Source organism: Myotis lucifugus, unplaced genomic scaffold, assembly GCF_000147115.1.
Source record: "Myotis lucifugus unplaced genomic scaffold, Myoluc2.0 scaffold_1955, whole genome shotgun sequence".
In the NCBI taxonomy this organism is placed as follows: domain Eukaryota; kingdom Metazoa; phylum Chordata; class Mammalia; order Chiroptera; family Vespertilionidae; genus Myotis; species Myotis lucifugus.
Window position 1 is genome coordinate 7,617 of NW_005873003.1, and position 16,926 is coordinate 24,542.

General features: G+C 58.8%; 1 long non-coding RNA gene across 1 annotated transcript in view; it reads right to left on the reverse strand.

Moving 5' to 3' along the window:
- Positions 1–14,328: 14,328 nt before the first annotated feature.
- LOC106695642 overlaps positions 14,329–16,926 on the reverse strand; it is a 3,948-nt gene continuing 1,350 nt past the window's right edge. Inside the window, exon 2 of the long non-coding RNA XR_002827614.1 lies at positions 14,329–14,958. This is a non-coding gene — a long non-coding RNA (uncharacterized LOC106695642). The remainder of the gene's footprint in view (positions 14,959–16,926) is intronic.

A 16,926-nucleotide genomic window follows, 5' to 3' on the forward strand; every position in this document is an offset into this window, starting at 1 on the left:
CAGGCGGAGTCACCTGAGGCTGCGGCCACCGCGATGGGACCGATAGGACTCCAGCCTGCGCTACGCCTGTCCCCGGCCTGCGCCCCACCCTCCTCCGCCTGGGAGAGGGCGAGGGAGGAAACGTGCGCTTGCTTATTGTTGGGAGAATGAAGGCATTTTTGAAACCTCCTTACGGATGGTGTATGGAGGCAGAAGTTACACCAGCGGTTCTCAACCTGTGGGTCGCGACCCCTTTGGGGGTCGAACGACCCTTTCACAGGGGTCACCTAAGACCATCAGAAAACACATACATAATTACATATTGTTTTGTGATTAATCACTATGCTTTAATTATGTTCAATTTGTCACAATGAAATTGGGGGTCACCACAACATGAGGAACTGTATTAAAGGGTCGTGGCATCAGGAAGGTTGAGAACCACTGAGTTACACAAATGGGGACGATGAAGGAAACAGTCCATTTGCGGGGGGGGGAGAAGGTGTGTTTTGTAAAGTTTTTATTAAAGTATCTATTATTTGTATCTTTTTTTTTTTTTTTTTTTACTACAAAAGTAGGCAGGAAGCACAAAAGGACACAGAAACAATAAGAAAAACAGCCCTACTTAAAAATGGGCGGAGGGTCTGAACAGACATTTCTCTCAAGAAGACCCACTCGCGGCCGAGACGCACGTGGAGACGCTCAGCCTCATCAGATGCAAATGGAGCCGCAGGGAGGCGCCACTTCCCGCCCACGGGGACGGCTGCCGCGAAGCAAAACAAAACGGAAAAGAAGCGTGGAGGCACCGGGAGATCTGGGACCCTCAGACGCGGCCGTGGGAACGGAAGGGGCTCGGTTGCTGTGGAGACGGCGTGGAGGTGCCTCAGAAAGTTCAACCGCGTCCCCGGGTCACCCTGAAGCCCCACTCCCAGGGACGTGCCCGAGGAACTGAGAGCAGGGACCCCGGTGAACACAGGGACACGCGTGCCCCACTCCCAGGGACGTGCCCGAGGAATTGAGAGCAGGGACCCCGGTGAACACAGGGACACGCGTGCCCCACTCCCAGGGACGTGCCTGAGGAACTGAGAGCAGGGACCCCGGCGAGCACAGGGACACGCGTGCCCCACTCCCAGGGACGTGCCCGAGGAATTGAGAGCAGGGACCCCGGCGAACACAGGGACACACGTGCTCGCCACAGCCCTGTGGTCACGGATGAAACAGACAACATGTTTGCCTGCAGATGAACAGAAAAGCACAATGTGCCCTCTCTGGACAAGAGGCTAAACAGAAACGAGGGCCCGGCCGGCGTGGCTCAGTGGCTGAGCGTCGACCTGTGAACCAGGAGGTCACGGTTCGACTCCTGGTCAGGGCGCATGCCGGGTTTCGGGCTCCATCCCCAGTGTGGGGCATGCAGGAGGCAGCCGATCCATGATTCTCTCTCCTCACTGATGTTCTACCTCTCTCTTCCTCTCTGAAATCAATAAAAAATGCATTTGTTAAAATAAAAATACAGAGAAATGAGGTACGGGCGCGTGCTTCCACAGGGATGAACCTCAAAAGCGTGATGCTCAATAGAAGCCAGACGCACAGTCACACTCCCGGCCGTGGGGTTGCTGGGTCAGCAGCGCGGGCACCTGTCTTCCCAAAGGCTGTCGCCAGACTGCTGACCACCGGCTGTGCTGGTTCCCGTTCCTTAGCAATCCCGGAGGGCTGCCTGGCTGGGAGGCAGTTTGCAAAACACGTCGGAAGTCTTGGAGCACCTGCATCGTAGAGCCGGGAGTCCACCTCCAGGCGTCATCCTGAGGGGGTTATTGATCGGGTTTGCAACGGTGACGTGAACTCCAAGGATGGTCAGCTCTGTGCTGCTCTTAGTAAAAAAATAAAAAATAAAAAAATAAAGGAAAGTCAGAAAAATTGCCTAGAAGAGCCGGTTGAGTAGGTTATGGTGTGCGTAAACGCCGGAACGCCCAATGGTCCCGATCATAAGGATGTTTATTATTTATTTATTTACTGTTGAGGGAGAGAAGGGAGGTCACAAAGCAGTGTGTTCGGAATGATGCTACTTATTAAATAAAGAATAACGGGCCTCCGCCCCCGTCGCCTCTCCTATAGAATGAGTTCAGCGTAGCAGCTCACTGGGTTGTCATGGGGATGAATGGGTTAACATGTCCAGGATGCTGAGTCCAGGGTCCCGCACGGAGGAAGCGTGTGGCAGGCTTGGCTAAGATCGAGTCGTCATCATCGTCATCGTTGTTGTTGTTGTTGTTATTATTAATATTATACTTGCACAATGCAACACAGTTTTAACCGTCTAAGCAGGACATAGAGTTACTTGTTCCTTTGAAAATTTTTGCTTTTCTATATTTTCTTTTCTTCTTCTTTTTTTTTTTTTTACAAGGAACACGCGTTGTCTCTGTGCTATGTATTGTATCTCGAAGGGCTAAGACCAGGACAGGGATGGACTCCCGAGGCAGTCTTGGAAACCTGTACCAGCAGAGCCCTGGAGGGGAGCGGGGGAGAGAGGCCAGGGCTTTGGGGGTTGCCAGCTCAGCCCTGGGCGGGGCCAGTCCTACCCACCAGGAAAGGGCAACGCCCTCCAGGAGGCGAATAAAAGGGTGGGGGGAGGGGCCTCCCCCTGCCCACAGGCCCAGGCTCTCAGCAGGGACTTGAACAAGCAGAGGGATGACAAACGGTGCAAATCCACTGGGCAGCCCGGAGGGTCTTAAGAGGGGCTCTGACTCATTCACCGCCGGCGCCTGGTTCCCAGCCTGAGACGGAGCAGCAATTCGGTGGATGTTTCCTGAAAGAACCGGCGAATCTGGGCTCTGCCGTGTGACCTTGGCAGCATTCCTGCATTTCCCGAGGCTCCGCTTCCTCCCCAGCAGATGGGGTCTGAGTGACCCGGTGGAGACTGTGTGAGGAGGAACAGGAAAAGCTGTATGTGGAGCCGGTAGCACCCAGGCCACCAGGGCCATGCAGGTGCGCGAGCACTTGTTGAATAAATGAATGAAAAGACAGAGTGGCCCCGGCGCTTATTCTCGCTAGAGTGTAAATGACTGATGTGCCCTTCCTTCCTAAGAGAGGTCTTGCAGGGGGTAAAGGGAGAAGCTGGAAGCGATCTAGGATGTATGCCAGGCTCTGCTGAGGGCTGTGCTAGGCACCCTGCATACATCATCTTGTGAAACCTCCACGTGACACACAGCGAAATCGAGACTCAGGGAGATCCAGTGACTTCCCGGAGGCCACACAGCAAGCAGACGGCACAGCCACCACTTAAACCGACGTGTGACTTAAGGTCTTGCTGCAGAGCCCGGGATGCCAACCTGGACAACCTGTGAGGAGGCACGAGGGTCCAGGGAGTCCCTGGAGACGAACTCCGTGCTCTGTGGCCGGTGCTGAGCTACCCAACGGGCAGACGCCGTGCCCAGGGCCCGAGGAAAGCAGGCCCCGCTCCCTTCCACCCCCTCAAACAGAAAATCAAGACCTTATGGGTTTCCCTCCATCTATTTTAAGTTTAGTGTTGTTTTCTGTTTGCATTTCCGAGGGGGAGGGAGACCAGAAGATTCCTGCCTTTTCCCCTCACCCCCCCACCCCACCCCACCCCGGCCTGTCTAGACCGCCCCAGCCCCTGCTGTGCCAGGCCCCACGGGAGTCCGGGCGTCCGAGGGGACAGAGGACAGGGCCCCCCAGCAGGCACCGCCCCACGGCTCCCTGCAGGGCTCCCTGCCCTGACCCCGCTCTCAGGACCAGCCTGAGACAAGGCGCTCACTGTCCAGGCGTGTTCCCAGCCACCGCGCCCGGACCGGCCCCGGGCCTGCGGCAATGACTCAGCCTTTCACTGGGGAAAAACGCCGTGACTGGCCTGCAAGTCACTTTTTCCAGCTGGGCCTCGCCGTGGGCCGGGTGTCGGGAGGCCTGCTCTTCACCCTTTGACGTTCGCTGCCCATAAGGCCGGCGGGGAGGGGGTGGGGGGGCGGAGGCCTGGGAAGTGTGGGGGCTGGAATTCCGGGGGGCAGGTTGATTTGCTTCAGTTGAGTCAGAAGAAGAGGCCTGGATGCGTCTACCTGGTCCCCCGGCCCCTCCCGGGAAAGGACCCACCACAAAGTTTCAATCTGCATCCTCTCCACGCGCTGCGGGGTGGGGGGGGGACCCCACCAGCCTGTGCTGTGACCTCTCGCAGGCCGGCAGGCACAGCGCCCGGGGCCTGGAGCCTGGGGCACACGTGGCCCCCTGCCAACCAAAGTGAGTTCCCTGAAAGGCAATGCTCCCTGGGGCGCTGCTACCTTCCGTGAACCTGCCCCCCCCCGCCCCAGCTCGATGCCCGGGGTCCAGTTTCAGCCGTTCACTTTACATTCCTGACTCCCCTCCGCCGCCCCTGTCCCCGTCCCTGTCCCCGAGGTTGGCAGGGCCTTCCCTGCACAGGGAGCCTCCCCGTGCTGGGTGGGAGGGAGAGGTGGCGACCATTAGTCAAAGGCTGGTGAGGGCGGGGGTGCCCTGGGCGGGGTGCCCTGGGTGGGGTGGCCCTGGGTGGACTCTGCAGCACTCTCTCTGCAGCAAACCCCGGCCTCTGGCCTCTGGGCTCTGGGCTCTGGCTTAGAACTCGTCTCGTCTCTGATGAGCTGAGTCTCCCCAGCAGTAGCTCATTGGTCAGGCAGCGAGGACACGGTGCACAGGACAGTCCCAGGCCCGTCCTCGTGCAGCGGGGAGCCGGGGGGGCACAGGTGCTCAGCAGAGAATCACCCACCTGGTAACCACAGCAAGCACAGGGGGGCAGGTGGGCCGGGTGCGGCCTGGGGGGTGCCCGGATGGCCGGCCGCAGATGGGGAGGAGCAGGAGCAGTTATCTGGTTGGGGTGGGGAAGGGTGAGGATGATGTGTGTTCTGAGTTGAACTCTAGGCCCCCCAAAAAAGAAGCTGAAGCCCTAACACCCCAATACCTCTGAGTGTGACCTTATTTGGAAATAGAGGCCCTGGGGGGGATGGCCTCATTCACAGGACCGGGGTCCTTATCAGAAGGGGGTTTGCACCGAAAGTGCACCCAGGGAAAGGCCACGTGAGCGCGGAGGCAGAGGTCCCAGGGGGGCACCCGTACCCGTGAGCCAGACGCAGGCCCAGCTCCTGAAGCGGGAGAGGCCCAGACCCAGCCGCCCCGAGGCCTCCAGGAACCAACCTGCCGACGCCAGCATCTCAGACCCGAGACCCATGTTACTGTCCTTTCAGTCACCCAGTCTGTGGTCCTTCGTAACAGTAACCCCAGCAAGTAAACAGAGTTCCAGACGGAACCGCAAATGGGAAAGGGGGGAGGGCGGGTCTGAGAAACGAGGCTGGAATGCAGTCCGGTCCCTTTATCTCTAGTGAGAGGGAAGTGGGCTGGTGCGGGCGCCCCGGGCCACAATAAATATAATACAAATAATAAGCACCGCGAAGATGCAGCGAACGGAGGAGATGAGCCTGGGAGGCAGGAAGCGCCGGGGCTGTTGGAGATGCGGCCTGGAGCCTGTCTCCCTGGGAGAGTCGTCAGAAACCACGGGCAGGGACCCTAGCCTCACTCCGGGACCGCGAGCAGACGCTGTCCGTCTCGTACCCGAGTTTTTCCATCTTTTTATTTATTTTTAAAATTGATTTCAGAGAGCAAGGGAGAGGAAGAGGGAGATAGAAACATCAGTGATGAGAGAGAATCATGGATCGGCTGCCTCCTGCACACCCCCTACGGGGAATCTAGCCCACAGCCAGGCCATGTGCCCTGACCGGGAATCCAACCGTGACCTCCTGGTTCATAGGTCGACGCTCAACCCCTGAGCCACGCCGGCCGGGCTAGTTCTTCCATCTCTTACCGTAACTGGGATGTTCCATGACCATCCGGTGTGCCGGATGGGACCATCCTGTGTGTGATGTGCAGGGGGAGAGGGAAAAGAAGAATGAAAATAGCATTGGACATCATTTCTGTGCTCACGGAACTTGCATCTGTGTGAGGCCATGACGTTCGTTCCTGCTAAGTCCTAAGAGTGGGAAGAGGACAGGGCAGGCATTCTCAGGGGCTGGAGTGGGGCCCTCCCTCGTGGGGTCCTAGTACCTAAGTAGGCCCCCTAGTGGCAGGGTCTGTGCGGTGTAATTCCATCCCCTGCTGCCCCCTGCCCCCAGCTGATTGATCCAGAGAATAAACACATGACCCAAGATGGACCAATCAGAATCTTTCCCTGGATTTTTGGGCTTGGATCTAGGGAAGAAAATTCAGTTCCTCTCTGAGAAGTGTGTGGAGTCTGCCCTGTGAGTTCAGGAAGGCAGGCATTACCTTTTATCCCGAAAAGCCCAGTACTAGCTACATACACAGAGTCGGGCATAAGTTAGATGCTCAATGTACGTTTGCTGGAAAAGAATAAGAACAGCATCTTATTTAGTGAGTGCTTGCTATGTGCCGGGCACTCTTCTAAATGTGTTGTGGGCATTCATTTGGCCGACTGTCACCCAGCTTTATGAGGCTGGTACAGTTATGCCCATTTTAGAGATCAGAGGGCTGAGGCAGGGAGGGGAGATGGGTAACTTACCTGAGCTTCACAGGTGGGGTCAGGGTGACCTCCAGTTGTCTGGCTCCCGTGTGCATTCATAACCACTGAACTATATGGCCTATTTTTGATTGAATGAATGAACAAATGCATACCAGGTAGCTACAGACACACGTGCTGAAGGAGAGCAGGCTGTGGAGAAGAGCAGATGGGGAGGAGACGCATGAGGTAGTGAGGCCTGGGGAAATTTAAACTCCAGAAAATTCTGCAAAGAGGACTATAAAGGAGCCTTAAAACTTGGGTAGGACTTTTGTTTTTTGTTTGTTTGTACATATATTTTTATTGATTTCTGAGAGGAAGGGAGAGAGAGAGAGAGAGAGAGAGAGAGAGAGAGAGAGAGAGAAACGTCAATGATGAATGAGAATCATGGATCATGGATCAGCTGCCTCCTGCACGCCCCACACTGGGGATGGAGCTCACAACCAGGGTATATGCCCTGACCGGGAATCGAACTGTGACCTCCTGGTTTATGGGTCGATGCTCAAACCCTGAGCCATGCCAGCCGGGCTGGGGAGGACTTTTGAATCTCAAAGAGAGAGATGGACACTTAGGCCTGGACTCTGCTTGTTGTCAGATCAGAATAGTAACTGCTTTCACGCACGGAGAGCGTTCTCTGTGTCCCACACCTGCCTCCTCCCTCGTCTGGATCGGCCCCTCAGGGTCCGAGACCCTCTCATCACGCCTCTGTCCTGGCCCCGCCCTGCTGTCCGCAGGAAGGTCAGCCTCGTCCGTCTTCTTTTCAAAGCTACAGACTCTCCCCTTGATAATGACCAGTTTCTAAGGCCAACGCCCCGAGGCCCGAGGGACCCAGGATTCCGGCCTGTGAGCTGGCTGAGGCCCAGGCCTGGGCCAGCTGCGCTGGGTGGACAGGCCTCCGCGGGGCTGGAGTGCCCAGGGCGGTGACTCTATCTGCTGGCTGCCTTTGCCGGGGGACTAGATTTCACCCGCTATCTGCGCCTCCGATCTCCGGAGCACCCGCTTCACCCCGGGGAGGGAACGGGCTGCTTGTTAGCTTTGAGGCTGGGCCAACCACAAGACAAGAAAAGGCACATCCCAGCTTCAAAGGGCTGCGGAGGACCCAACGGTGGGGCAGAGCTGGCACCCCCCGGAGACCCCGCTGCGGCGGGATCAAGCCGCACCAGGCACATGGGGCGCTGGCTGGGGGCGGGGGGCCCCACAGGAGAGACTAAGTTGCCATGAGCAGATTTAACAGGAATTTATTTTCCATGTGGCCTCATCTTTCAGTAGAACAACCTCTGGGGTCTTTGGAGGGAAATCCAGGAATTAAAGTCCTTTTGAAGAAAAAATGGTCTTTTTTATAAAAAAAAAATGCATCCTGGCTCTTAGACACATGAGAATTTTAATAACTTTGGAGCATTTTCTCTTTTTTAAAAAATATATTTTATTGATTTTTTACAGAGAGGAAGGGAGAGGGATAGAGAACTAGAAACATCGATGAGAGAGAAACATCGATCAGCTGCCTCCTGCATACTCCCTACTGGGGATGTGCCCGCAACCAAGGTACATGCCCTTGACCGGAATCGAACCTGGGACCCTTCAGTCCTCAGGCTGACGCTCTATCCACTGAGCCAAACCGGTTAGGGCAGCATTTTCTTTTTTAAAATATATTTTTATTGATTTCAGAGAGGAAGGGAGAGGGAGAGAGAGAAACATCCATGATGAGAGAGAATCATGAATCAGCTGCCTCCTGCATGCCTCATGCTAGTGATCGAGCCTGCAACCCGGGCATGTGCCCTGACCAGGAATCGAACCGTGACCTCCTGGTTCATAGGTCAATGCTCAACCACTGAGCCACACCGGCCGGGCTGGAGACTCTTCTCTGTTCCTAGAACCGTGCGGAGCACGTTATGTGCATGGCTTCGGGACACCCTGAGGTAGAGAGAGTGACCCCTGACGACAGACACGGGGGAAACCGAGGCTCGGGCACTTTGTCAAGGTCACGGCTAAGAAGCAGCCGAGCCAGGAGTCAAACGCAGGCCCGACATCAAAGTCCTTGCTGTTAACACAGCTGAGGCACACGCTCCATGGAGCCGCTCCTCCGTCCGCTTCCTAAGCACCTACTCTGTGAGGGGCACTGCTTTGGACGCTGGGGATAGGCGGGGCGTAAAGAAACAGGCAAAAACGCCTGCCCTCTCGGAGCGCATTGTGTCAACGAAACCCGCAGCGTGAACAGGTGGGGCGCCCGCCGTGTTCACAGACGAAGCAGCGGCCGCAGGTGCTCCTTGTCGTCGGTTCCACCCCCACGTGGCTCCTCCTGGTCTGCTGTTCAGCGAACGCTCCTTGAAAGCCCACCAGGGTCGGGCGCTATTCCAGGCGCTGGGCCCGGGGTCACTGGACGGGGGTGGCCCCTGCCCGGGTGGGATTTCCTCTCCTCAGCCCTTGTCTTCCCACCGGCGGCTGCGGCTCCGGCAACGCGCGGAATTGATTTGGGAGGCGCAGCTGTCCCTCAGGCGACCTGAGGCGAGGGGCCAGGCCCCGGGGTGGGGTCCTGAGGCCCTTTCCGTCCCTCCCGGGCGTGACCCTGGCCCAGGCGTGTTCCCCGGACGTGGCCCCGGCCCAGGCGTGTTCCCCGGACATGGCCCCGGCCCTGGCATGTTTGAGGAAGCACTAGGCTGGGGGTCCGCGCCTCCAGGTCTTCACGGGCCGAGGGACTTGGACCAGACGTGGCCCCAGCCCGAGGCGTTTTCGAGGAAGAACTAGGCTGGGGGTCCGCGCCTCCAGGTCTTCACGGGCCGAGGGACTTGGAGCCGGTCCTGTCGCTCTCCCGGCGTCACTTGCCATGAACCGGAAGGCACTCGACTGGCGGCGGATTTGCAACCTGCGATGAATTCGCCCGGAAAGGGCTGTGAGCGTTGCAGGATCTGAGGCCTGCGCGTGGCGTCTCCCTGTCTGTGACCCCGAAGCTGCGGAGAGGCTCCTGTAAGCTGCCCCTCGGGGAGGCACCGGCCACGGCCACCGCCAGGCTGCCCTCCCGCCTGGAGGCTTTTCCCCGACAGACGCCCCCCACGGAGTCCGGGGGCCAGGGTTACGCTCCCACCTGCAACGGCTGACAGGTACCTGACTGTGTCCCTGACAAAACCCACCAACATTTGTGGGTGCAGCGCGTCCCGGCTCAGTGAGGTGGGGTCCCCGGGGTCTGCCCTCCAGGAAGAGAATTCCCAGGAGGTGCTGCTCCGACCCCGGCAGAGGCCCCCCCACCCCCGGCAGGGGTGTCGTCTGCTTTGCCTTCTGCTGGGTCCCCAGTGCCTGGAACAGCGCCCGACACACAGTAGGCACTCGGGTAACTATCTGCTAGTGCTGTTCTGGGGCGGGGGTCTCCTCTCCCTGAGCCCCGGAGACCACCCGAAGGACCCTCCTCCATCAGCCCACCCGGGGCGGAGACCCTCTGCGGGCGACCGCCTCCAGGGAGGGCCGTGCTCGCGCAGGGGAACAGGAAAGGTTTATCTGGATAACCATCGCCGTGACCCGCGGCTCCCCGCAGCCCCTCCCGCGGCCCTGCCTGCTTCCTGGAAGACCCGACCCTGTTCTCTGCGGAGAGATTTCATCACTGGCTCCAGGCAAGACCCGGAGCGCCGGACGGTAAGTCATGTCAGGCCTGGGGTGGCTGGCGGGTCAGGGAGACGCCGGAGCCGTCACCGCGGAGGCTGAAGGGGCCTGGTCCTTCTATTCGGCACACAGCGATGGGTCCTGCCTGGTGTGGGGGCCCGAGACAAAAATGCAAATGATGGTGATTCACAGAATTTTCAAAGTCACCGTCTTCTATCATATAGAATCTACATTCTTTTTTAAAACATATTTTTATTGATTTTAGAGAAGAAGGGAGAGGGAGAGAGAGAGAGAGAAACATCAGTGATGAGAGAGAATCACTGATTGGCTGCCTCCTGCACACCCCACACTAGGGATCAAGCCCGCAACCCAGGCATGTGCCGACTGAGAATCAGTCAACGCTCAACCACTGAGCCACACCGGCCGGGCAAATTTTACATACAGTGGGGCCTTGACTTACGAGTTTAATTCGTTCCGAGACCAAGCTCATTAAGGAGCTCGTTAACTCAAATTACTCTATCAACTCAATGCAAAAAATCGGCGGAGAGACAGCTGGTATCTCAAAAAACTCGTTAAGTCAGGACACTCGTAAGTCAAGGCCCCACCGTATTTCAAAACAGCAATTGCTGGGCCTACGACCAAGCGTGGGGCCTTCAAAGCTCAGGCCCTGCATGGCTGCCTGGCCACAGGCCCTCGGAGCTGCTCTGCAATGACCCCACGCACGGGCTTGGCCAGCTCTCAGCGGACACTCCGGTCCCAGGTCCTGTCACCCGCAGCCTGGGCGCGGGCAGGTGCGCCCACCGCTCAGGTGAGGGAATGAGGCTCTGAGAGGTGACTGGAAGACACGCTGTCCTGTGGTCACGGGATGACGGTAGGGTTGGAAGCCAGGTCAGGTGATGCTGACTCTAACGCGGGGGAGGGAGCGGCCTGGGGAGCAGAGCCCTGGGTGTGCGAGGCGGCTCCCTCCTTGGGGCTGATCCCCTCGCCCGCCCTGGGCGTTCTCCTGTTGCTCAGTGGGAAGCCACAGGCCCCACGGGCCCCTGGGCTGGGACATGGGGTGGCTCTGCCTGTCCTGTGACGGGGAGGGCGGGGGGGCCAGGGCGGGCGCCCCTGAGCACGCCCAGCTCCGAGGCAGGGCTGAGACCTGGGCCAAAGGGGCGGAGCCCGGGCCGGGCCTGGAGGCTGCACTTCCCAGACTGAAGTTCAGCCTCTGCCACCGACAGCTCCTGGCATCCCGTCCCTGCCCTGGGCCTGGAGGCAGCTGGGACCCAGGGACCCCGGCTCCCCTCTTTCACGCCCCTCCTCCCACACCCCTCCTCGGGCCTCCCGGAAACCAGGTTTGTTCCCACCCCAGGGCCTTCGCTCTCGCTGTGGGTCCTGCTGGGAACAGCCTTTCCCAGGCTCCTTCTCCCCCTCCAACCCTCGTTCCAACGTCACCTCGGAAAACAGGCCTCCGCTTAGCATCCTTTCTAGAACACACCGCACTCACCGCTGTCGTCCTGCTTGCCAGTCGGCCCTGACCTCCCTCATCGATTTAGCTCCTTTGTCCACAGCTGGACTCGCTTCACTGGGACGGACACAAACACGCTCAGGCTCTGTCCCCAGCGCCACACACGGCCACCCTATGGCGGGGACTCAGTACATCGTTGTGGACAAATAGGCGGCTGTACGACATCGGGGGGAAAAGAATGTGTGCTCTCTGAGCCTCGGTTTCCCCATCTGTCAAATGGGGTTAATACCTATTTAAGATTCATCTTCACATGGGTGTGTGGGTTAAACTAAGGCTGCCATCCACTGAGGGCTTCCTGTGTGCCAGGCACTGTACTAGATCCCCAAACCCAGTATCTAGGAAGTGCTTGATAACTACTTTTTTTAATATATTTTTATTGATTTCGGAGAGAGGAAGGGAGAGGGAGAGAGAGATAGAAACATCAGTGATCAGCTGCCTCCTGCACGCCCCCGACTGGGTGGGGATCAAGCCCACAACCCGGGCATGTGCCCTTGACCAGGAATCAAACCGTGACCTCTTGGCTCTTGGATGGACGCTTAACCACTGAGCCACACTGGCCAGGCTGGATAACTATTAGCCACAACGATGACTTGTATTACTGTTGCTACATCTACTAAACTTCATCGGTTGGGGTCCCCCAAGAGGCACCATGGCACCTCCAGGCCAGGATGCACTCTGGGCCGGAAGCAGGCACAGCCCCGTGGGAAGGGCAGCGGCTCTGACACTCCAAGGCTTCCTTCCCTGGATTCCTCCCTGGCCTCCTGACGCGCCCGTCCTCCTCCACCCTCTGAGCCCCGCCCTCCCAACCACACTCTAAGAATAAGCCCCACGCCCTGCGTGCCTTGGGTGTCACCGTTTCCTGCCTCTCTGGTCACGGCTGCCGGGCTCCGAGGGATTTTCCAGCTCAGGGCCAGGCTGAGGGGCCGGGGCCGCATGACCTCGGAGCTGTGATGTCCGCCCAGAGGCAGAAAAACCCCAGGCGGCCTGGGCAGGGGAACCGGGCCGTCTCTCGGACTTCGCCCCTGGCCCGCCCCGGCTGGCGGTGGCTTGCTGACGGCACAGGCTGTCCTGGCTCTCGGCCAAGGGCCTCCAGATTGGCTGGGCCCAGAACAAGAAATACCACCTCGTGTCTGAAAAATCCATGGCCAGGCTGGATCCGGAGCGATTCCAGTTCAGGGACCTGCCCCGCCACCCCTCACCCCCCCACCCCCCTGGAGAAAGGCCGGCGTCCTCTGCCTTCCCTTCCCCTCAGACAGCCCCGAGGACGCTCCGTGTCCTGCGCTGACCCCTGGCAGCCTCGGGGACACCATCGCAGTCGGATACCGTCCCCAGAGGGCTGTGTCCCCGCCTCGGCCCTCGCCCTAATCTCCCTCCGATCTCTCCCCGCTCCCTCCGCACCTGTTGAGGGAGCTGGCTTCCAGTCGGCCTGGCGCTGACTCACCATGACGCTGAGCCATGTCCAGCCTCCTCTGCGCCTCGGTGGCCCCCCTGTAAACTGAGGCCCAAAGGGTCCCTTTTAGCTCTGACACTGTGGGACTCAACGTGTAGAGGTGCAAGCACAGGTCCCTACCGAGGCCCTGCCCCCACCCCGCCCCGCCCCGGCCACCAGGACGCGATGGCTTCACACACCGCCGGGCCTGCCCCTTGGCAGCTGTGCCGGGACTGGTCTCTGGGACGGACAGAGGACACGATGTTTGGAGGACGACGAAGGCGAAGTGTCCACCAGTGTCCCTGCCACCTGCAGGTCTGCAGGGGAAGGAAGCCATTCGGGTTCAGAAGGAAACAGGACGCCTAGAGAGAAAAGTGGCTGGAGAACCAGGCGTTCGGCCGCTGCAGCCTGCCCTGTGGCCACTGCGCCCTCCTCCGTGAAACGGAGGCCAGGAACTCCGAATTCAAGTGCAGGAGGCAGAGTTCTCGGCGAGGGCTGTCGGCCCGAGTTCCCTGCTCCCCGAGGCCGTGGCCGCTGAGCGCAGGCGCGGGTGGGTGGTTGGCCGCCCAGGGCGCTGGCTCGGTTGGCGGGGCTGAGAGTCAGGCCCGGCTGCAGTCCCTCAGCTCGTCCCCGGCCGTGGGCAGCCACGGTGCTGCTGCTGCTGCCACTGAGAGATTCTCCAAATGTCCTAGCGGGTGACCCTGGGCCGCATCTGGGCCCCAAGTCCGTCCCCAAACCACAGTGCGGCCTCAGGAAGCCCAGCCCGCAGCCCGCAGCCCGCACGGGGCGGCAGAGGGGGCCATGTTCTCTCGGAGGCGGAAGGAGAAGGGCCCCATGTCCAGGAGGGCAGTGCCAGGGTGGCCACAGTGGCCGCCTCCTCCGGGCGACCCCGGAGTGCTTTCCGCTGGGGCCGGCGGGGGGCGGGGGGGGGCACACTGCTGCCACCCTCCGTGGGGCCTTGCCAAGGTCGATTTCTTTCTCCTAAACTCTTTCCTTTCTAAATGTGAAATTTAAATTCATTTTTAAGTGACCACGGACATTTTCAAACATATTCACAGTGGGATTAAGAACCTCACAGCCGCCCGGCCGGCGTGGCTCAGTGGTTGAGCATCACCCAATGAACCAGGAGGTCCGGTTCCCGGTCAGGGCACAGGCCCAGGTTGCGGGCTCCATCCCCAGTGGGGGGCATGCAGGAGGCAGCCAATCCATGATTCTCTCTCATCATTGATGTTTCTCTGAAATCAGTAAAAATATATTTAAGAAGAAGAGAGTCCGACCCAATACCTCATTTCAAGAATGATCCATTTATGGACAATTTTATTTTATTTGTGTTCCTGCCCCCAAACCGGATACATTTAATCAAATTCCAGACAATCCACGGTGTCATCGGTAAATGCTTTGATTGGTTACTTCCTTTTTAAAATGCAACTAATCCATTCCAAAGGGGGAAATGTTTTTAATTAAAAAAAAAAGAAACAAAATTACCCATAATGCAATCACCCAGTGCTGGTTTGACCAGAGTGGCTCTGTGGAAAGGAGTCACCCGATTGGGTTCGATGTCCTCTGTCACCTGCCCTTGGGTGACCCTGAGCAAGGGGCCTCTCTGAGCCTCGGCATCGAGGTCGGGGTTTGAGGAGGAGGGAGGGTCGCCGTTGGCTCCACGGAGCACCCGGCCGGTCCTGAGGCCTCGGAGCTGAGCCGGAGCACAGCTGCTCCCCGCAGACGCGCAGAAGGCTCCGGAAGGGAGCGGCCGCGTGGGAGGGACGGACACTTGTTTGCTGTGGGGGTTTGGGACCTCAGCTCCCCGGCCGCCTGCGCTGCCTCCAGAAGCTGACCTCAGTGCCGGGCTGTTGACGAACGCTCACATTTGATCAGAGTGACTTTTGCCTTCGAATTCCACACACGCCCTTTGCTCTGGAGGGAAAGGAAGAACAAGGACTGAAAGGCAGAGGCGGCCTGGGCATGTCCACTTTACAGATGGGAAAACTGAGGCCAGCGAGGGGAGCCACTGGGACCCAGAGCTGGCCAATGGCAGGGCTGCGACCAGGGGCCAGGGGCCAGCCCTGTGAGCTGGACAGGCTGACAGTGTGGGAAACACCAGCTCAGACACTTCCCGCCCCTGGCCCCCGGCCTCCGGTGCTGGTCAGAAAGCCTCGGAGAGGGCTATGGGTGGGCGAGCACCGCTTCGAAGGGTCGGGGCCCTAAGGTTTCTCCCCAGAGACTTGTGAACGTCAAGCTCGCAGGGACCCCTGTCCAGAGAGAGAGGGAGGTCATGGCCGAGGTGTCTGGCCAAATGCAAACGACTTCCCTCCCGGTTCTCACGAACTGAATCCACTGAATCCGATAAAGGGCTTCCTTCCTCTTTCTCGCCGGCGTTCACCCCTGTGCCTCGACACCAGCCCCTGCTGTCACACTATCCTCCGCCCCTCCACCCTCTGGCCGCCCGGACTTGAGGACTTGACCTTGCCCGGGAGTCGGGGGCCACTCGACGCTGCTCAGCTCGGCGGGTTCCTTCTCGTCTTTCTGACGCGGATGGGGTCGTGTTTCACTTCTCCAGGCGGGGGCGGGGGCCGGGGTGCAGTAGCCACCGTCACCTTATTTCTGGCAGCTGCGGGGGCCCTGGGGCCGAGGTGTCTCGTTCTGGTTCTGCCACCAGACCCGCCCCTCCACCTGGCCGCTCCGGTTTCCTCTTTCACGCCCCGGGGAGAGGCGTCTGCCGCGCAGGGTGGGGCGGAGGGAACCGTGATCCTGGCTCACGGGAACTGAGCTCCTACTGTGTGCTGGGCCAGCGCAGGCTGGGTCTCATGGAAACCTCACGTAGGACAACGAGCTCAGGGAGAGGAGGTGCTGGCCCAGGATCGCCCCAGAGCATGGAGCTCTCCACCCGGTCACCTCACTGTCTTCCTAAAGTGGCGCCTGGGCTGGCGGGTGGGGCTCAGCGAGTTGGGCGTCGCCCGTGCAACCAAAGCCTGCTGGTTCGATACCGGGCAGGGCACAGGCCCGGGTTCCAGGCTGCGTCCCCAGTGCGGGGCGTGCAGGAGGCAGCCGATTGACTTGCTCTCACATTGATGTTTCTCTTTCTACTCCTCCCTTGCTCTCTCTCTAAAAATCAATAAAAAATCTAGCCCGGCTGGCGTGGCTCAGTGGTTGAGCATCGACCTATGAACCAGGAGGTCACAGTTCCATTCTCAGTCGGGGGCACATGCCCGGGTTGTGGGCTTGATCCCCAGTGTGGGGCATGCAGGAGGCAGCCGATCCATGATGCTCTCTCACCTTTGATGTTCCTATCTCTCTCTCCCTTTCTCTCTGAAATCAATAAAAATATAAAAAAGAGCCCTGGCCGGTTTGGCTCAGTGGATAGAGCGTCAGCCTGCGGACTCAAGGGTCCCAGGTTCGATTCCGGTCAAGGGCATGTACCTTGGTTGCGGGCACATACCCAGTAGGGAGTGTGCAGGAGGCGGCTGATCGATGTTTCTCTCTCATCGATGTTTCTGATTCTCTATCCCTCTCCCTTCCTCTCTGTAAAAAATCAATAAAATATATTTTTTTAAAATTAAAAAAATATATATATGGAAGAAAAGTAAATTTAAAAAATTAAAAATGTTAATTAAAAAAATAATAGTAACCCCTATGACACCCCTGGAACTGCCAGCAACAGAAGCTGCGGACTCATCGAATCAGACCATGTCCCCCCATTCGCACCTCTGCCGTGTTTGAGTGACAGCTGCAGACTGGAGGCCCGATATCTTACTTCTCGGAGGAGGCGGGGGGGGCCTCAGTCTGTATTTTGCTAGCAGGATCCCACTGCGCTGATGAGGGGCCGGGTCACAGTGGGCGGGGCAGAGAGAGACGTGAGCGCCTGCTGGCAGCTAGCCCGCTCCC